Genomic DNA, 22,338 nt, shown 5'->3' with positions numbered 1-22,338 from the left:
GAATGAAATTAGACCACTATCTTACAGTATGCACAGAAATTGACTCAAAATGCATTAAAGACTTGAAAGTAAGACCTGAACCATAAAACCCTTTGAAAAAATATAGATGGTAAGCTCCTTAACATCAGTTTTAGTGACATCTTTGTAGTTCTGACTCCAGAGGCAAGGAAAACAAAGCAAAAATAAACAAATGGGGCTACCTCAAACTAAAAGGCTTCTGCACAGCAATGAAAACCATCATCAAAATGAAAAGGCAACCCACTGAATGGGAGAAGATTTCTGCAAACCAAATACCTGATAAGGGCTTAATATCTAAAATATATAAAAACTAATACAACTGAAAATAACAAAAATCCATTAGAAAATGGGCAGTGGATCTGAACAGACATTTCTTCAAAGAAGACAAACAGGTTGCCAACAGGGACATGAAAAGATACTCAATATCAATAATTTCTTAGGGAAATGAAAATCAGAACCACAATGAGATATCAACTAACATCTATTAGAATGGCTTTTACCAAAATGACAAGAAATAAGTGTGGGAAAAGATGTAGAGAAAAGGGAAAAACTGTACATTCTTTGTGGGAATATAAACTGGTAGAGAACAGTCTGGAGATTCCTTAAAAAATTAAGAATATAATTACCATATTACCTAACTATTCTACTTTTGGGTATTTACCTGAATAATATAAAAACCAGTAATTTAAAAGGCTATATGCACCCCCTATGTTCATCACAACATTAATTACAATAGCCAAGATATGGAAACAACCTACATGTCCACAATAGATTAATGGATAAAAAAGATGTTATACACACACACACACACACAATGGAATATAATTCAGCCATAAAAAGCAATGAAATCTTGCCATTTGTGACATTATGAATGGACTTTGAGGAGCAAAATAAGTCAGATGGAGAAAGACAAATATTGTATGATTTCTTTCATACGTGTAAGCTAAAAAAACAAATTGAACAAAAACAAAACAAACAAACGAAAAAACTCCTAGGGAACAGACAGGCACATGGCTATCAGAGGGGAACTGGGTTGGGAGATGGGAGAGACAGGTGAAGGGGGTCAACAACTGTTTGGTGATGGATGGTAACTAGACTTGTGGTGATGATCACTTTGTAGTACATATGAGATGCCAAATTATAAAGCTATAACCTGAAAATGATTTAATAAAAAAATCTTGCTTTCTAAAAAAAAAAACGAAGGAAGGAAGAAAGAAAAAAAGGAGAAAGAAATGGTTTGGCAGGAAAGGAATAAATGTGTGGATAGGGCAAATGTGCTGAAAGAACAGGCCCATGAGAAAATTATCAATGGTGAGATTCTCTGCCTCTCTTGGGAACCACTTATTTTGTTTCTACTTTTCTATTCACTCCATTCTCATCTCAAAATTCTGGATTCTGTCATTTTCCCACAACTCAGTATTTTGTTCAATCCCTGGATTGTATAACTCTGAAGCTCTAGTGTTCACCATTGGCACACTCAGGTTCTTTTTCAACTCTCAATCCCTAGGAGAGCAAATCTGTCTCTTCGCCTGAATTAAGCACCCTTCTCTGGTAAACTTATTAGTTGTAACCAAGAAGAAAGTGAGGTACCAAATGGCCACCTAAACCCATCCTCTGGCAAGATGTGTGGATAGCAGAAGATTTTCTTAAGTGATATTAGAAAGATTAACTGGAATCTGAGGATTGTTTCCAATTCTGAAATACTGGTTTATCCAGAGTGGGCTTGTCTGCTCCACCAAATTTTGCTACTTATGCCTGACTCTAAAACTCATGGAGTACACAATATACATAAGCACTTGGACTGTGCGAGCTCAAAAGGCAATATTCCATACTGGTCCATCCCTCGTTAAGTATTCCCAAGTGTTAACTGTCTCTAGCTTAATTCTTTGGCTTTCATTTCTTCTGCTTATGTTCTGTTATTACAACTCCTACTAACTGCATAAAATCGAGTCCAGTAGGGCTGGCATGAAACCAGAACGGCTGTAATTTTGGTATACTAGTTGCACTAATGCTCACGTAGTCACAGGACAGCTCAGGTACAGAAGATTTCCATTACTGCAGAAAGTTCTACCTAACAGTGCTGGAATCCTGTTCTATTAACCAGGCGGCAGTAGTCCAGGTTTTCTACCATGTGCTTAGGTATCCACATATTTCCTTCATTTTTAGTTTTGGTTACCATACCAGAACATTGTACAAAACAAAATGAGTGAAATGCCTGGTCCAGACATAACTAACTCCTGGCATTTTATGAGGACATCCTGAGAGCTATGCCCAAACAATTGTCCAGTCCATCAGCACTATTCCTGATAGAACATATAACTAACCTGATGATCTCATATCATCACTTAAACAGCTAGGAAATAAGCACTTGTGTTATTTAACAGTATTTTCAATACTCATATTCTTCTCAGAGTACCACAGGCCAGGCCACTGCTATATTTCTGCAACTAGAACCTAAATGGTAAATTGTTCTCTCAAGTCTGCACTAAAAATCAGAATTTCTTTTTACATTTGTCAAATGAGTAATATATGACAGAGTCTATGGACTAATGTCTCCCTTTCAGGTAGAATTGTAGCTAAATTCACAGCCATAATTCCTTGAAAATATGGCATGAAATTTTTACCACCTACATATTTCTTATATCCAAAATATATAATTAGTAAATTCCAAATAATGTTCAGCAATTTGATCCCAGTATTAATATACCAACTTGATTTCATTAAAAAGTAAATAGGATTACTCTGAATAAAAATTAGTGTCAAAATTTAAAGATCCCTAGTGAATAAGCTTAAATTATGGAAAAAGATAACACTTAAGCTATATACCTTCAAGTGGTAAAAAGAAACAAAGTTGGGAGATAAGTGAATTTGATTATTCTGTTAAAGAAATTTCTTCCAAAATACCTAAGAAATATTTTAAACGAAATTTTTTTTCAATCTGTCTCCTTATTTTAAATTTGGAACATCCCATTAACTATGACAAAAATAAAAACAGGATATTATTAAAATAACAAATATTTGTAACAAACTGATCCAAAATGAAAATTAAAAGGCATGCATATGGTGAAATAACCATAGTAATGGAGTAAATCAGTAAGACTAGGCTCCATTGATTTGAGCCTTTAAATAATGATTACCAAAGATGATTTTATAAAATTCATCACTATCTTAGTATCAAAATGATCATTTCTATTCCAAATAATTCTGTTAAAGATATAGAGCATTCAATCCACATCTCCCTCCCCCACCAGCAGCCCCACTGGTCTGCTTTCAGTCACTACAGTTTTGCCTTTTTCTGGAAATTGCATATAAATGGAATCATGCCATACATAATCTTTTTTGTCTGGTATCTTTCACTTAGCATGATGTCTTTAAAACTCAGCTATGTTGTGAGATGCCTGGGTGGCTCAGTCGTTAAGCATCTGCCTTAGGCTTGGGTCATGATCCCAGGGTCCTGGGTTTGAGCCCTGCATCGGGCTCCCTGCTCAGCGGGAAGTCTGCTTCTCCCTCTCCCACTCCCCCTGCTTGTGCTCTCTCTCTGAAATAAAATAAAATCTTAAAAAAAGCTTTAGAAAAAAAAAAAACTCAGGTATGTTGTAGCATATACAGGTAGCTTATACCTTTTTATTGTTTAATAGTATTTCATTGTGTGGATATACCACACTTTGTTTATTCACACACAGGCAAATGTTCATTTGGGCTCTTTCTAATTTGGGGCTATTATAAATGATGCTGTTATAAAAATTCTTCAAAGCAAGTACTTTTAAGGTCTAGTGTATAACCTATGTACATGAATGTTTCGTGTGTACTTAAAAAAGAATGTGCATTCTGCTGCTGTTTCTGAAGTTTTCTAAGTCAGTTAGATGAAGTTGGTTGATGGTATTTTATATGCTTACTGATTTTCTAATTACTTAATCTATCATTTATTGCAGGAGTATTAAATTGTCTATTACTCCTATCGATTTTTCAGCTGTGTGATTCTGTTGTTAGGTGCATATACATTTATAAATATATCTTCCAAATAAATAAATAAATACCTTCCTGATATATTGACACTTTTACCGTTATGAAATGTCCCTTTCTTTCATTATTCTTAGAGTCCATTTTGTCTGATATTAATGTACACACTTCAACTCTTTTATGCTTACTATTAACATTGTGTCTTTTTTTAATGTTACTTTCAACACATTTTTGTCTTTGAATTTAAAGTGCCTCACTTCTAGATAGCATATAGTTGTATCTTACATTTTTGTCCAGTCTGACCATCTCTGTATTTTAATTAGAATGTTTAGTCCTTCACATGTAATGTATTTTAACTATTAATATTTAATTATTTTACTGATTAGATAATATGCAACATATAAAAATAACTACCTAATTATTTATATGTTGGGATTAAGGCTTGCCATCTTGCTTTTTGGTTTATATTTATCTCATATTTTTGTTCTACTATTCCTTTTTCATGGCCTTATTTGTGTCAAATGTGTGGGTTTTTTTTTTTTAAGATTTTATTTATTTGACAGTGAGAGAGAGAGAGAGAGCACAAGTAGGAGGAGCAGCATGGAGAGGGAGAAACAGGCTCCCTGCTGAGTAGCGAGCCAGATGTTGGGCTCGATCCCAGGACCACGGGACCATGACCTGAGCCAAAGGCAGGCCCTTAACAACTAAGCCACACAGGCGCCCCAAATGTGTATTTTTTTATCTGTGATTTTTTAGTGATAATTATTTGAGTAAGTTCTTAGCATTGTGGTGGGTGTTACAATATACATCTTTAATTTCTCATTATTTCCAAGTTACTACATGTCCAGTAAACTAAAGTAAGCTTACTCCAGTTTAGCCTATTTACCCTTCTTCTATTATAATATGTATTATATTTATATTATAAACCCACAACGTAGTATTTTGTACATGTCTGTAATTTTTACTTCACTGGGTAATTTTTTTTTTTTTTTTTTTGTGCATCAGTGATTTTAATAAAGAAAAGTGTGCTTCTGAGCGGAAATAATTGAGCTGAATGCTGTGGTCTCGTTTAAACAAAGCAGTGGGAGGGTCGGTTGAGGGCACGGAGCAAAAGGGTCGAGAGCACCTTGTCTTCGGTACAGCTCAGTGTGTCTCCGTTTTCAGGTGCAGATAAGCCTTGTCCTTGCCTCCTTTTAGAAGGAATATAGCCACTGAGACAAGAGGCCAAACTCCGTTTTTCACGAGATGGTTTTACTCTGAGCTTCATTTTCTTCTTGTCAGGGCCAAGCACAACGGCATGCCTAGGGAGACTTTGTTTCCTTGCAAATGTTTTGCCACAGCCAGGACGTTCACAGGTAAATGGGCGCCTTTTCTCGTGAAAAGAAGAAATGTGGCTCTGGAGATTAAACACAGTTGTGTAGGCTCTACCACTGCCTTCTCTTGGACACCGGCATACATCCCTTTCTGGGGTGTGAGTTTTCTTTCATATGCTGCTTAAGGTAATCCTTGCACTTAAATGTTTTCTGGCATACTTCACATTTTATGTCCTCTTTATGGGTTTCTCTCACATGTTTTAGAAGCTCTGTCCATGTTTTTGCCACAAAGGAACATTCTTTTTGACACATATAGCCCTTGTGGACCTTGCTGTGTCGCTTCAGCCTGCTGGGTGAGGTGAAATGTTTCCCACATCCTTCATGGGCACACTTGAACAGCGGCTCATTGGTGTGCTGACACTGATGGATTCTCAGCTGCTGGTGTTTCTTAAAGGCCTTCTTACAACCTTCAAAAGTGCATACATAATGTTTTTGCTGATTTTCATGCTTGCGTTCAAAATGTTTCTTCAAGTTTGATTTTGTGTTGAATTTTTGATCACAACCACTAGCTGTACAAACAGCTTTTCCCCAGTGTGAATCAGGATGTGGCGGCTCAGATGGTAGTCCCTGGCAAAGTCTTTGCCACACCTTCATGGGCACAAATGAACGGTCTCTCCCCTGTGTGCTTGCACAGGTGCGCATCCAGTTTCCTGGCCTTGTAACTGGTGCTGCAGTCAGGGAAGGAGCAGATGAACCTCCTATTGAGCGCGGAGGGCGGCAGGGCGGGGCTCTTGCCTGGCTGCAGCGAAGGCGTCAAGCCCATGGTCAGGGATGACACAGCCTCTGCCACCCAGGCCCGGCGGCTCCAGGGTGCCCGGGCCGTGGCTCAGCCACGTGCCGAGAGGCACGCGCAGCGAACCAGGAGGACCCTACGCGCAACCCCCCACTGAGTATTTTTTTTTTTTAAAGATTTTATTTATTTATTTGACAGAGAAAGAGACACAGCGAGAGAGGGAACACAAGCAGGGGGAGTGAGAGAAGGAGAAGCAGGCTTCCCGCGGAGCAGGGAGCCCGATGCGGGGCTCGATCCCAGGACCCTGGGATCATGACCTGAGCCGAAGGCAGACGCCTAACGACTGAGCCACCCAGGCACCCCCCACTGAGTAATTTTTTAAAGAAATAGAAGAAAAAATAAAAATATATTTCCTTTCATACTTGCCACTTCCAATACTCTTCATTCTTCCTAGGATCCAAGTTACCATCTGCAGCCATCTCCTTTCAGCCTGAAGGATTTCCTTTAGTATTTCTTAAAGTGCAAGTCAGCTAACACCAAATTTTCTCCATTTTGCTTTAGCTGGAAATGTCTTTATTTTGCCCTCATTTTTATTTTTTTTAAATAATTTTTTATTGCTATGTTAATCACCTTACATTATATCATTAGTTTTTGATGTAGTGTTCCATGATTCATTGTTTGCGTATAACACCCAGTGCTCCATGTAGAATGTGCCCTCTTTAATACCCATCACCAGGCTAACCCATCCCCCCACCCCCTCCCCTCTAGAACCCTCAGTTTGTTTTTCAGAGTCCATCACCCCCACCACTCCAGCAACCCTCAGTTTGTTTCCTGAGATTAAGAATTCCTCATATCAGTGAGGTCATATGATACATGTCTTTTTTTGATTCACTTATTTCACTCAGCATAACACCCTCCAGTTCCATCCATGTCGTTGCAAATGGCAAGATCTCATTCCTTCTGATTTGCCCTCATTTTTAAAAGGTAAATCTGCAGCATATAGAATTTTTGGTTGTCAGTTTTTTTCTTTTAACACTTGGACTATGTCACTCCAGTGCCTTTCTTGCCTCAGTTGTTTTGATGAAAAGCTAGATGGTCATCTTAACATAGTGTCTTTCTTCTCTTGCTGCTTTAAATATTTTTCTCTTTGATTTTGATCTCCGTAGTTTTACTATCTTGTCTCTAGGTGTGTCTCTGCTAGAATTTATCCTATTTAAAGTTCACTTATCTTCCTCAATGTGTAAGTCAATGTTTTGGGTTTTTTAAATTTAGATATTTTATGCAGAGGATAGAAAAGCTCCATTACCAGAAATAGGAAGTGCCCCCCAACACTATGACTGAAATCTTTTATAAATTAACTAGTTTAGTTCACAGAACATAAATTTTCACCATATATGTATACACACACACAAATTATATACACACCATAAATATAGATCAATTTGGAGAGAATTGACATCCTTACCCTATTGTTTTTTTCCTTTTCATGAACATGGTATAGCTGTCCATTTACCCACTTTATGTCCTTTGTTAATGTTCTTTTTTCCACACAGATCTTACATATCTCTTCTAGGTTTATCCCTGTATGTTTCTTATTGCTACTGTAAGTGAACTTTTTTCCTATCCAATTTTCTAATTGGTCATTACTGGTATAAAAGCTCTGAATTTGAATAATGACTTTCCATGTAAAAAACTTGTTAAATTCTGTTACTTTTTAAATTGTAGATTTGGATATAACTATATAATAATATTAACCACAAATATGGACAGTTTTACCTATTTCTTGCTAATCTTTATTACTTATATTCCTTATTTTATTATGTTACATTACTAAGTGCTCATCATGATAAGGGTACTCTTCTTTTTTTTAAGATTTTATTTATCTGTTTGACAGAGAGACAGGGAGAGAGGGAACACAAGCAGGGAGAATGGGAGAGGGAGAAGCAGGCTGCCCGCTGAGCGAGGAGCCCGATGCGGGGCTTGATCCCAGGACCCTGGGATCATGACCTGAGCCAAGGTAGATGCTTAATGACTGAGCCACCCAGGTGCCCCGATAAGTGTACTCTTAATCCCCTTCTCCTATTCCACCCATCTCCCCTCTGGTAACCATCAGTTCTCTATGGTCAACAGTCTGTTTTTTGTCTGTCTCTTTCTTAATTTGTTCATTTGTTTTGTTTCTTAAATTCCACATATGAGAGAAATCATATGGTATTGTCTTTCTCTTACTTCACTTGGCATTATATCCTCTAGGTCCATCCATGTTGCATGTGTGTGTATCACATCTTCTTTATCCATTCATCTATCAATGGACACTTGGGCTACTTCCATAATTTCTCTATTATGTGGCTAAATAATGCTATAATATATAAACACAGAGACGCATATATCTTTTGAAGTAGCATTTTCATATTCTTTGGGCAAATGCCCAGTAGTGGAATTGATCATATGGTAATTCTATTTTTCATTTTTCTGAGGAACCTCCATACTGTTTTTCGGAGTGGTTGCCCCAGTTTGCATTCCCCCTAACAGTGCACAACAGTTCCTTTTTCTCCACATCCTCGCCAACACTTTTTGTTTCCTATGTTGTTGATTTTATCATTCTGACAGATGTGAGGTGATATTTCATTGTAGTTTTGATTTGCATTTCTCTGATAATGAATGATCCTGAGCATCTTTTCGTGTGTCTCTTAGGCATCTGTATGTCTTCTTTAGAAACTCCTACTCTAAAATAGGAATGTTTGAAAGTGATTATCCAACATCTCTACTTGTAGCAATGCTGGAGTGCTTATGAACATAACTGGTCCCTACTTAGATTCCTCATAATTTATTCAACATACATTATCCTGCATATTCTACAACCAAGTTTAGTATGCTTACAATTTTCTCTTAATGAGACTTTGTTAATAATTAAGTAACCATGCATGAACTCATTGTCAGCTGTCACTATGACAATCACTCAAAATTTGGTTAATTTATACATTCCTAATAAAAACTTTTTCACTCCACTCTTTTTTTCCCCTCAGTGAATTTCCTTCCCCCTCCCCTGTCACAGCTTCAACTTAAAAAAAAAAAAACTAAGGAAACAGTTTAACCAAATAATTTCCATGTGATTCCTGTTTTTTAATTATTTTTACTTTGAAACAGAAATAGTGGATACTTTAAAAGACATTTGGGTATACTAAGTCAGAGATTTGTCAAAGGCAGAAACAAGATTAAACACTGGCTGTGCCTCAGATGTTTTTATGCTACTCATTCAAAATGATATGTGCCACAGGTGCCATCTAAGATTCTAACACTATAAATCTAATGGGAGCTATCTGGATACTTCCATTGTATAGTGAGAACTGAGGATCTCTGGACAAACCAACAAAGCTGATGACTACTTACATACATACAACTATGGTAGGGAGAATGACACCTCCTTGCTCAGTTCCCTGTTTCTATCTAGCTGCTTCTTTCTCCACTTTTTCCTAATCCATTTCCTCCAAGCTCTATTTGCTAGGTTCTTCTTAACTGGGGGACAAAGGCTTTCCTTATAAAGAAAAGTAAAGTAAATTGAAAGCTCTACTCACCTCTCCCACTCCCCAAATAGAATGCTAGCAATTTCTCCCACATTCTCATATAAATAAACCAGCAAATGTCCAGTGGCACATGCATATACAATCCCCTACCTAATGTCTTGTTTTTGTTTGTTCATTCTAGCGAACTCCTTTACAGAATCATGCAGCAGAGTCATATAAGAATGAAGGAATAGTGAAATGTGAGAAATTTCTAGTCTGTATCCATTTTCCTTCTCAGTGGCCTCTTACTCTTCTACTATGCCTTCTCTCATTCCCTAGTGTTTACTGCAAATATGTAAAATACGATACCTCTGGATACCAACTTAGGCCTATTATCTCCAAGCTATGATCTGTAGTTGGGATTTTAATGAAGAATATGGCCTTTATATATCACTTCTCACTTCAGAGAGAGCTGAGTTCAATAATAAAATAATAGCATTTGCACACAGCTTCAAAAAATTACAGTGCCTCCATAAACATTATTTTGTCCTCCCTAATCCATTTTCAAATGGCAAAATGCAACTGCACAGAGGTTATGTGACTTGCTAGTAAGTGAAACACTCTCACTTCTCACTCCAAATCCCTAGTGATTTCCTGTATTCTATATTATCTTAAGTCAATGTTTATCTGAGGAACTTTAGTGCCAGTGTGTTATTCATAAAAGTACCTGGGATGTGAGGAAGAAACATGGACGACTTCTAATAAGCCTTAATCCTCGAGTAAGCAATGTGCCTTGCAGCTGATTTCTTGGAAACTCTGGGCAAGCAGCTCATTAGAAAGAAGGAGAAACAGGGTTAATAAGGGCTGCCTAGGATGGCAACTGAACAGAACCCCAATGGTTGATTATATTTTCTTCTTTATCATGGTGTATAAAAGGAGAAATTATGCAAGTTAATATGACAGTCTGAGAAACCAACCTAGAGCAAGTCAATTTAATTTGACATTTACATTTAACAATGATCAGCATCTAGTCATTTACTGTTACTTACCAGACTACAGATTTTAAAAGAGCTTCTTAATAACCCCTGTGATTGAACTGTTGTTCTGCCAGCTTTAATTGACACTCTTGCACCTAAGAATGTACAGTATTCTTTAGTATTAATTCCCCTGGTATTTAATTAATTCCTGGAGAATAAAACTTCATGTTCATAGATTAGAAATGCATCGAGGAGATACATTAATCTATTTTTAAATAGCATTTGACAATAAACAGAAAATCTCTCCTGGTTGCAGAGTCAGGTTATGTCAACCCAAGTTGCCAAACAACCAGCATGAGCATGAGATGGCTGCTCAGCTCACAGCTTTTCCTTAGTAACAGCTTAAACCAGATGTAAACATCACACTGAAAGAACAATGCTCACTCCAGCACTTGAAAACTCAGGACCCACATAAATCATCTAAAAAACAGATATTTTGTTGTTTCAGTTACTAAGTGGTGTGTATGTATGTGTGTGTGTCGCTTTTTAAATATATTGCCCCTGCATCTCAGTGGTTCTCCACTATACTAAGCATTGGAATCACCTGTGAAATTTTTAAAACCATCAGATGCCCAAAGATTCTATTTCAATAGGTCTGGCAGAGGATTCAGGCACCAGTATTTGGAACAAACAAAACAAAACAAAACAAAAACACAGGCTAAGGACTACTGCTAATTTCATGTCAGTTAGTAGACTTTATTTGAAGAGAAATTCTACACTGAAGTTCTCTATAACTCTGTCCAACTTGTTTTTTCTTAATTCAAATTTTTAAGATTAGTTTGCTATAAAAAGGAAGTTTCAGTACTGTTTTCGAAGGAATTTAGCTCCTGGAAGAGGACTGAAACCAAGTAAACATTAGTAAACATGTATTTGCAACTAACTACATACAGATCTTGGTTTAAATGTAGCATGTGTCAGTATTCTGATTTTGTTATTTGAATTTACTCAGAAGCAATAAAAAGATTAGACTGGCAACATTTACTTCCTAGTATTTTGCTCAATCTGATGAATCTCAAGAAAAGGTGCTTATCATAAAATAACAGAAATATTCATGAAAATGGCTAAAATAAAAGGAACCTTTTACTTTGGACAAAAATTGATCTCATATTTCAGAATAACTCACTTCCACTGTACAAGGTAAAACTCCCAGTGAAGGAAATTAAGAGACCTTCCTAAGCCTATTCTGGTTTCAATTACTTACAGGGCCAAAAATGGAATATATATTATTGTCATATTTCCTATATTCCTTAGCATCTGAAGCTATTATAGTCATGTAGAGAGATCGGCTTCATCAGATTCTTCATGTTTTTTATTAAGATTTGTGGAAAGAAAATGAACACATCTGAAAAATAAAACAAGCTACTTATAATGAAGGAAGGTATGTTTTTAAAAATTATTTTGCTATTTGTCCCTTTTATGCCCTTAGGTATACACCTGTCACAGACTACACATATATTACTATACATGTGCTCACCTGCATCCCAATTCATACAACTGAATTCCTCCCCTTAGATAAACCTAAATTCATTGTTTTGTGACTGCTAGTAAATCAGGAAAAGAAAAAGCCCCCATTTTTGAGACAGTGATCATGGGAATCTGTAGAATAGCTCAATTTTTCTGTCTCCCAGACAAATGCATACCAGAAGGCTAAATAAAGCTGCAATTGCCTACAACACAAGTGGTGGGGGACAGATTTACAAAGAAATTTAATGACCCCTTCTGAATTTCAGGTAATGGTAGCTTACTATAGCACTAGATGTGCTATACTTACTAAGCCACAGACTGCTATAAAGATGAAGTTTCTAGGCCTTTGATTAAAAATAGTAAGCAATTTTACATATCTTCACGAAGTTATTTATTCAAAACTCACATTCAATTTGTTACTTTTCTGGGAAGAGCTTATATGAGCAATGATCACACAGCCATTTGACCCCAGCTACATACAACAACCACTTTGTTTATAGATGATAATAAAGAGGTTAAAACAGTGAAATTAGAGAAGTTCCCCAATCTTTCTTTATTCAAATCTCAGCGGCATGTTTCCCTTGCCCCCGGAAGGCATGACTTCTCTCCTCTAGACCTCTTCCCTTATCAAAACAAGGAACTGGTTTTTAGGTAGGAGGGTTCAAGATGGTGGTGTAGGAGGATCCTGAGTTCACCTCCTCCTGTGGACACGAAAAATATACATGTACATATAGAATAATTTCCTCAGGAAAAGCCCTGAAAATTAGATGAACAGAGTTTCCACAACAAAGGATAAAAGGTTATCATTGAGACAGGTAGGAGTTTCAGAGACAAGGCCTCACCAAAAAAGAGGGTGTCCATTCATAATTGGGAGGGTTCTCAAAAACTGGAACTTCCCCCTGAGGACCAAGGGCCTAGAACTCCATAGCAGACATTCCAACCCTTAGATTCTACATAGGAAAGACAAAGCCCCAAAATGTCAGGCTTTGAAAACTAACAGGGGTTACGTTCAGAAAAACCACAGAGCTTTAGGGAATGGAAAACTTTTCATTAAAGGCTTTGCACAAGGTTTCGTTCATCCTGGGAACAAGTGATAAACCACCAGCTGGAAAAGCACCTAGAACACAGGTAAAGGAGACCCACTAACTAATCCTGGGGCATCTGGGGAGAGGCAGGGACCTGCTGAAGACACTCTCTGGGAACGAAGACACTGTTGGGTGCCAATTTTGCAAAAACATTCTACTGTGCTAGTGCAGAAGCTGGCAGGCAACATCTTGAAACTCTCATTCTAACCTGCTAATGCTGGCAGGCATGCCCTTACTGAGAGTCCCACCCAGTGTCACAACCCTAGCCAGCCAGGCGATGAGGAGAGCCCTGACCACTGTCACAGCTGCTGGGGTAACCATGGCGCCCCACGCAGCTGGGCAGCAGAGAAAACCCTGTCCACCTCCACAATCACAGCAGCAGCCACGGCCTTCCAGAGAATCAAGCTGGGGAAAGAGCCCTACCCATGACCATGCCACAGCTCACACCTTAAGCACATGGCTGCGGTGACCAGGGGGTACTGTGCTTCTGGGCTCCAGAGGATATCTCCTACACACGGCTACATCTTTAAGACAGGGAGAGGCAGTCGATTTGCCTAATACACAGAAAAAAAACACAGTCAGGAAAAATGAGGACACAGAGGAATATATTCCAAAGGAGCAAGACAAAGCCTCAGAAAAAGACCTTAAAGAAATGGAAATAAGCAATCTAACTTATAAATAAAAAGTTCAGAGTAATAGTCATGAAGATGCTTACAATACTTGGGAGAAGGATAAATGAAGACAGGGAAAATTTCAACAAAGAGATAGAAAATACAAGAAATTATCAATCAGAGCTGAAGAATACAATAATGAAATGAAAAGTACACCAGAATGAATCAAGAGCAGATTAGAGGATGCAGAAGAATAGATTGGCAACCTGGAAGACAAAGGGGTCGAAATAAACCAATCACAAAAGCAAGAAGAAAACATAATTTTAAATAATGAGGAGAGTTTAAAGGACCTCTGGACATATCAAGTGTACCAATATTCACATTACAGGGGTCTCAGAAGGAGAAGAGAGAGAGAAAGGGGCACAAAATTTATTTGAACAAATGATGGCTGAAAACTTCCCTAACCTCGAAAAGGAAACATACATCCATGTCCAGGAAGGCTAGAAAATCCCAAATAAGATGAACTCCGAAAGATCCACACCAAGACATATTATAATTAAGTGTTAAAAGTTAAAGATAAAAAGAGAATCTTAAATGAGCAAGAGGGAGAAAAACAACTAGTTATGTACAAGGGGACCCCTGTAGGCTACCAGCTGAATTTTCAGCAGAAACACTGCAGGTCAAAAGTGAGTGGCATGATATATTCAAAATACTAAAGGAAAAAAACTTACAGCCAAGAATACTCTACCTATCAAGGTTGTAATTCAGTATTTAAGGAGAGAGAGAGTTTCTCAGGCAAGCAAAAGCTAAAGGAGTTCATCACCCATAAACTGGCCTTACAGTAAATGTTAAAAGAACTTTTTTAAGTGTAAAACAAAAGGCCATAAGTAAAAATAAGAAAATATATCACAGAAAAAAATCTTACTGGTAAAGGCAATTACATAATAAATGTAATGGAGCAATCACTTATAAAACTAATATGATGGTTAAAAGACGAAAGTAGTAAAATCAACTATAACTACAATAATTGGTTAAGGGATACACAAAATAAGATGTGAAACATGATATCAAAAACATAAAACTAAAGGGATGTGTGGAGAAAATACTTTTAGAATGCATTTAAGCTTAAGCGGCCATCAGCTTAATATAGACTGCTATATATATATAGATAGACTGTTATATATGAACTTCATAGTAACCACAAACAAAAACCTACAATAGATACACAAAAATAAAGCAAAAGGAATCCAAACATAACATCAAAGAAAGGCATCAAACCACAAGGGAAGAGAGCAAGAGAAGGAAAGGAGTAGAGAACAAAACAACCAGAAAACAACAAAATGGCAAAGGACATACCTATCAATAATTATTTTGTGTACATTTACTAAATTCTCTAATAAAAACATAGGAAGACTGGGGCACCTGGGTGGCTCAGTTGTTGAGCATCTGCCTTCAGCTTGGGTTGTGATCCTCCTGGGATTGAGGCCTGCGTCGGGCTCCCTGCTCTGTGGGAGACCTGCTTCTCCCTCTCCCACTCCCCCTGCTTGTGTTCCCTCTCTCGTTGTGTCTCTCTCTGTCAAATAAATAAAAATCTTTAAAAACACACACACAAAATATAGGAAGGCTGAATGAATTAAAAGACAAGACCCATCTATATGCTGCCTAAAAGAGACTCATTTCAGATCTAAAGATACATACAGACGGAAAGTAAAGAGATGAAAACAGATATTCCATGCCTAAAGAAAGAAGCCAAAAGAAAGTTGAGGTAGCAATACTTATATAATAACAAAATGGACTTTACAATAAAAACTGTAACAAAAGACAAAGCAGGCTATATTACATAATGACAGAAGGGAGAGAGATGGAGGGGATGGATGAAACAGGTAAGGGGATTAAGAGGTACAATCTTCTGGTTTTAAAATTAAATAAGATATGGTGATGTAATGTGCAGCACAGGGAATAAACTCAGTGATATTGTTAAAACTATACACGGAGCACTGGGTGTTATATGCAAACAATGAATCAGGGAACACTACATCAAAAACTAATGATGTTCCACAAATAAGTGAAAGGAATAGCATGGAGGACATTAGGAGAAAGGAAGGGAAAAAGGAAGGGGGGAAAATCGGAGGAGGAGATAAACCATGAGAGTCTATGGACTCTGGGAATCAAACAGGGTTCTAGAGGGGAGGGGGGTGGGGGGCTGGGTTAGCCCGGTGATGGGTATTAAGGAGGGCACATATTGGGCGGAGCACCGGGTGTTACACGAAAACAATGAATCATGGAACACTACATCAAAAACTAATGATGTAATGTATGGTGACTAATATAACATAAAAAAAAAACTAATGATGTATTGCATGGTGACATAACATAATAAAAAAAACTATATATGGTGACAGATGGTGTTGAGACTTATCATGGTGATCATTTTGTAATGTATATAAATAACTACAAGAATGCTGACAATACCGACTCCATAGTTGGCCTCCATCTTGTTCATGATCACTCGATGACCCCTCTTGGGGCTACGTGTTCCAGGCCCCTTGGAGATTAATATACATGCCTTAGAAATGCCTGCCACGACCAGAATACAGGGGGAGGCTTGCTTTGGCCTCCCAAGAATCTGTTAGAGATAACATAGTCTTTCTCCCTCCTGATGCACAGGTCTGTTAAATGCAAGCTGTCAGACCCCGTGAAGTGCATGTGAGCATTATGATCTCACTACAATGCTCTCCTGCACATCCCCTCACTCTATCAAGTCTGTACAACAAAGTCTGGATTTTGCAGAGAACAGATGCGCAGCTGGCCAGGTTGCGCTCTGTCCGATCTTCCCTGTCAGTAAGTTACCATGAATTAAAGTACACTGTATGGAGTTGCTGCTTTTTTCAGTCTTAAAGTGCCTTCTTAGTTTCAGGAAAATCCCCACCTTCCAACAATATAAAATTACTATTGTATACCTGAAACTAATATAATATTGTATGCCAATTATACTTTAATTTTAAAAAGATCAATATCATTTGGCCAAAATCTCAGTCATAGTGGTGTAAACTCTCCCATAGTTTCATCTTTGCATTCTATAGTATGAGAGTGTTTGCCTCCCATGAAAACACTTTCAGACAAAATGGAGATGAATACTGATCAAATTGTTTAAGTATGTGCAGTGTATTTTATCACGCAATAAAGTTGCTCTAAAAACCTAAGTAAATGAAAAAAAAAAACACAAAACCCGAGTAAATGACGAAAAAAAAATTTTTTTTTGAGATGGAGATCCTTTCCTTATATCTAAACTCACATGATATCCTAAGCTGATACTAAAGATTCACCTATTTTCATTGTTTAGGGTGTCTAGACCTAAAGGGCTCAGGGTCTCTCCTCCTCTCTCATCTTTCCCTTCAATCCTGACAGTTTGACTTTTACTTCCCAAGGGAATACCAAATCTCAGAATCCAGACTGCATTCATCATGTCCCTCTCTCTCTCCCCCCATTCTGAGTCTTCCCCAGTGGCCCGTGCCACTCAGGGCTGTCAAGCAAAGACACGCAATCCAAGCATGTGGCTCTAAACCCTCCCGTAACCAGGGCCAAGAGAAGGGGAATATTCTTCTCAGAGGTTTCCATAGTTAGGGGTTCGGGAAGAAAGAGATTCTCTGAGCTTAAAAGACAGATACCCACACCAGCGGAACACAAAGCACTGGGCTCCTAGGAGCTGACGGTAAGGACCCCATAGCTGCGGGAAGGGAGCCTCTTGAGTAGGACTGCCTGGGTTAGATCCAGGTCTGCCTAGCTGTGCTCATGGAAAAATGATGTTACTTCTTTATGTGTCAATTTCTCTGTCTGTAAAAGAAGGATGATAAAAAATACTTTTTGGGGTTGTTATAAGGATTAAGTGAACTGATCCATGCAAAGCACTCAGCAAGAACTCAATAAATGTAGGCTATAATTAGTGGGGAGTCAGAATCAAAATCTGTCTTTCAATACAGTGTTCCTCAAACTTTAATGTGTATCTGAATTACCTGGGGATCTTGTTAAAGATGCAAAATCAGACTCTGTAGATCTGGGATAGGGGACTGAGATTTTACATTTCTAACAAGCTCCCATATCATGTCAACATGGCTGGTCCCTGGACCACATTTCAAGTAGTAAGGTTTTAATGTATATGGGAGTAAACATTCACGGGCTGTAGGGGAGTAGCACACAGTATTTGGGAAATCTAACTACACTGATGTGGACAGATCATAGGCATTTGAAATAAAACAAAGTAAAGGGAAGGAAATGTCTGTTTAGCTTTATAAAAGCAATCCAGAATTATCATATGATACAATGTCAGTACATACATTTTACTATCAGATTAATTTTTACCAGGATTTATCTTTTTTTAAAAGTAAATTTTATGTAAAAATACTAATCTTCATATAAGAGGCTTATTTGAACATGTTTGGTGATTCTGGCATGATGACCCTGACATGCACTTTTAACAGAGGGAACATTAGCTACTCACTCATTAATTCATTTATTGAATCCAATTAGACTATATTAGAATTAAAATTATTTAATTCACTAGACTGTAATAAACTAGAGACTATGCTAGGCCCCTAACTTAGTTGTTAGCATGAGGGGATTGAAAGGTTGTGACATAGATAAGAGATAAATAGTAAACCAAAATTACAAGGAAGCTAGAGAAGCTGATCAGTGGATTAACACCCATATATGGCCAGCTTGCCAAGCCGGTCTGCATTTATTCTTATGATAACCTTTTTCTTAAGTTGATCTAAAGGAGTTTCCATTCCTTGCAACCTCCAAAGAATCCCTATTCTTTTCCAGGCAACATTCCTATTGGGTGACTGCTGCCTAAAATTCTGATTCCCAGACACCCCAAACAATTTCAAATAGCTATCATGTCGTCTCAAAACAGTCACAGGTGTTTCTTCATTAGGGTAAAATAGTATTTGTTTGAAAGTGTTAAGCCTTCACTGTATGAGGGGTGCCTGGGTGGTACAGTCAGTTAAGCGTCCAACTCCTGGTTTCGGCTCAGGTCATGATCTCAGGGTCCTGGGATCAAGTCCTGCGCCGGGCTCAGCATGGAGTCTGCTAGGGTTTTCTCTCTCTCTCCCTCTGCCCCCCACCCCCACCTGTGCCCTCTCTCTGTAAAATAAGTAAAACTTTAAAAAAGAAAAAAGTCTTCCCTGTATGAACATGAACTATAGACATCTCAATGCCATATTCTTCTGCTGTCTGTTTCTAAAAGCTTCTGAACTAAAGTGCAGAACTAAAGAATTAAAGTGTAGAACTAAGGGGGAATGAAAATAGCATTTTCAAAAAAATATTTTATTTATTTCTTTGACAGAGAGAGACAGCGAGAGAGGGAACACAAGCAGGGGGAGTGGGAGAGAAAGAAGCAGGCTCCCCGCCAAGCAGAGAGCCCAATGCGGGGCTCGATCCCAGGACCCTGGGATCATGACCTGAGCCGAAGGCAGATGCTTAACAACTGAGCCACCCAGGCGCCTCTGAAAATAGCATTTTGACAGAGAACTGAGAGATGGAAATCCAAGAAAGGGGCAAATTATGAAACAAAAAGAGAGTTGTGGTAAAAACGAAGTAACATCCTTCCATACTTGCTTGGGAAGGAGCAATCAAAAGGTTCATCTGTCTTAAGTAAGGCCACCCAAAATTATATCCAAACATGTTAACAAAGTATTTTAAAAAGAGGATACAATTTAAAATTATTATTTTAGGTTATACCATTGCACAGCATTAACTCAAAAAATCAAGCTGTTCATGGGTAAGTAATACTATTGACCAGCAGGCACATTAAGATTTCAGAGTATCTTCAGCAAATTTATGACAATAGTACCAAATTATCTGGTACCGTAGTTACATACTGACAACATGAAAAGCTTATTACTTGGGACACTTTTCAGTTCTCCCCTCATTAGACCTCGGAGTAACACACAGCAAGATTGACAGTTCCCTTCTCTCTGAAATACCCTCTTCACTCTCATGACAGTACTTTCTAATTTTTCTCCTACCTCTCAGTCTTCTGATTCTTTTCGTGCTCTGCTCCACCCAATGAGGATGCCCCGTAGGCCTCAGTCCTAGGTCCTCCTCTCTTTCTACCTGGGACTTATTTTTTCATAGCTTTTACTAAACCTCTATATGCTGATAAGGGCTAAATTTATCTGCAGGCAAATTCTCTCCTTTGAGATTCAGACTGATAAAACCAACGGCCTTGCTTTGCATTTCCATCTTATAGTCATCTTGCAACCATCATAAAACTCCATATACCTGAAAGGTATGCCTTTCCCTACCTTTCCCTCAGTCTGTCCCCCATCCAGTCCTCCCTCAATCTATAAATGGTACTTCTATTCACCTGGTTGGTTGTTAATGACCAGAAACCTAGAGTACCGTTAGATGTCTACTTTTCCCTCATCCCTCACACTGAATCCATGCCTAAATCCTATGGATTCTCCCTCTAACATATTTTTTTCCAGTTTTCATTTTTATTAAAGTTTTTCAGGCACATACTGTCAGGTTTACAGCATTTATCCTGAAGTTGATGGTACCCTACCTGCTTCTAATATCATTTCCATTTGAAACTTCTAGTAGATTCTTTGGGTATTTACCTGCATTATTCTAAATAATGTACTTTTAAAAAATATTGATTTTCCACTATGGAAGTTTTTGATTTGACTTTCTTTGCCCTGTACTCATCTGCTCGCTTACTTTTGCACTCTCTCTCTCTCTCTCACATACACACAACTTCCCATCCATAATTTTGGGTAGATCATTACTCAGTGTCTATATTATTATAACTACATAAATACTATGCACAGCCAAGCCATGTAGATTACTATACATTTTTTCCTTTTCTACCCATTTTTCCTGTTAACTAGTAATTGTCACTTTATTTACTGGCTTAATTTTTTATGCACTTAATAAAAATTCACCCCCAAACTCTTCATCAGTTGTCTTAGTCTACTCTGAAGATGTCCATACATACTCTGTATTCTATTAATTTCACGTTCCTTAAGGATCCTTCCTGGAATCTTCTAACCTACTCCAATCTAGAATGGTTGCTCTCCAGACTTCGTGCACAGCAGGTATCCTGAAATTCCCTTCAGCATCATCTCTCACGTGCCCTTCTTCTGTTCCTGATATCTCATGTCTTCTTTCTTAGTTTGCTAGTTCCTTTGGTTGGAGAATATCATCTAGTAGTGTCCTGAGAGAGGGTACAGGGGTGGTGCATTCTGAGACCTAATATGCCTGAAAGTATCTTCACTTACCTTTACACTTGATTGATAGTTTAATTAGGTACCAAATTCTGAGTTGGAAATAAATATCCTGAAAAATAATTGGGAAGGTTCCATTGTCTTCAATTCTTCCAGTTTTGCTTTTAAAAAATCTGAAATATTTGTATTCCTGATATTTTGCTTATGAACTGTATTTTTTTCCTCTTCTCTCTGGAAACATATAAGATCTTTCCTTTATCCCGGTATTCTGAAATTTCAGTCATAGCCTTAATATAAGTCTATTTTCATCTAAGTACAGGGCACTTGGTAGGCTTTCAATCTAAAGACACTTTTAGGAAATTCCTTAAATTGTAACTTCAATGATTTCCTCTTATTTTCTCTGGTTCTCTCTTTTGGTAACTCATATATTATTCAATATGTTAGGTTTCCCAAATTGGCCATCTAGTTTTCTTTCTTTGCTCTCATATTTTCTGTTTTCTCTACTTACTGGAAGATTTTCCTACCTAAGCTTCCAAACCTTCATTTATGTTTTCACTATCATATTCTAAATTTTAAAACAGTATTTTTTATTCCCTGAAAATTTGATTTTAAAACGCCATCTTCTTTTGTCATGGTTGCAAAACAAGCTCTTATCTTCCTGATGAGAATATTTACATGTGTGTAAATATTCACAAATATACATATAGAATATGTACTTATATATAAATATATAAATTTGTAATATATAGATATATATAATATATAATATATAAATATATTTTATATATAAATACATATAAATATATAAATTAAATATATATATTTCAGTCTTGCGTCTCTGCTTGCTCTCTGGTTCCACCAAATTGTTTCCAAGATCTAACCCTCATATTAGATGCCTTCCTCAGAAATCGGCTAATCCTGCACTGTAAAACCAAGGACTGAAAGCTATGTGAAAGCTGTTGGTTTGTCGGTAGGACTTAGCGTTAAGGTGCAGTGTAGGGGATCTGGATGCTTTGTTTCCTTTAGAGAACCTCTGATATCAGTATGTTCATGTTTTTCCTCTTGGGAAATTCAATTTTCCCAGAGAAAACTTCCTGTCTGCTGAGAGTTAAAGGTTTTGCTGCCAGTGTCTGCAGCCAGTTAGAGGGAGAAAGAGGGGAAAATATCAACAACTGTACACATATGTTCACTTAGTCCCCACTTTTAAAAAAATATAGTACCTTTACCCTCAACTCTGTGTAATTTCTCCAATTAAATACCTTTTTAAAAAATATTTCCAAAAAAATAAATCCCCAGTCTTTTTCCGTTGTGACCTTGCTATTCGAGGTAGG

The 22,338-nt window shown here is 37.6% G+C and overlaps 1 protein-coding gene and 1 pseudogene across 6 annotated transcripts in view; both read right to left on the bottom strand.

Annotated features, from left to right (window-relative positions):
• The window catches only part of MEI4 (meiotic double-stranded break formation protein 4), a 236,027-nt gene that overhangs the window by 136,312 nt on the left and 77,377 nt on the right, over window positions 1-22,338 (bottom strand). The gene's annotated exons all lie outside the window — the stretch shown is intronic.
• Window positions 4,969-13,491, bottom strand: LOC112813704 (transcription factor IIIA pseudogene; annotated as a pseudogene).

This window comes from Callorhinus ursinus, unplaced genomic scaffold (genome assembly GCF_003265705.2).
Source record: "Callorhinus ursinus isolate GAN/ISIS: 27379988/994484 unplaced genomic scaffold, GSC_fseal_2.0 scaffold6, whole genome shotgun sequence".
Lineage (NCBI taxonomy): Eukaryota > Metazoa > Chordata > Mammalia > Carnivora > Otariidae > Callorhinus > Callorhinus ursinus.
This window is presented reverse-complemented; position numbering and strand designations above follow the sequence as displayed.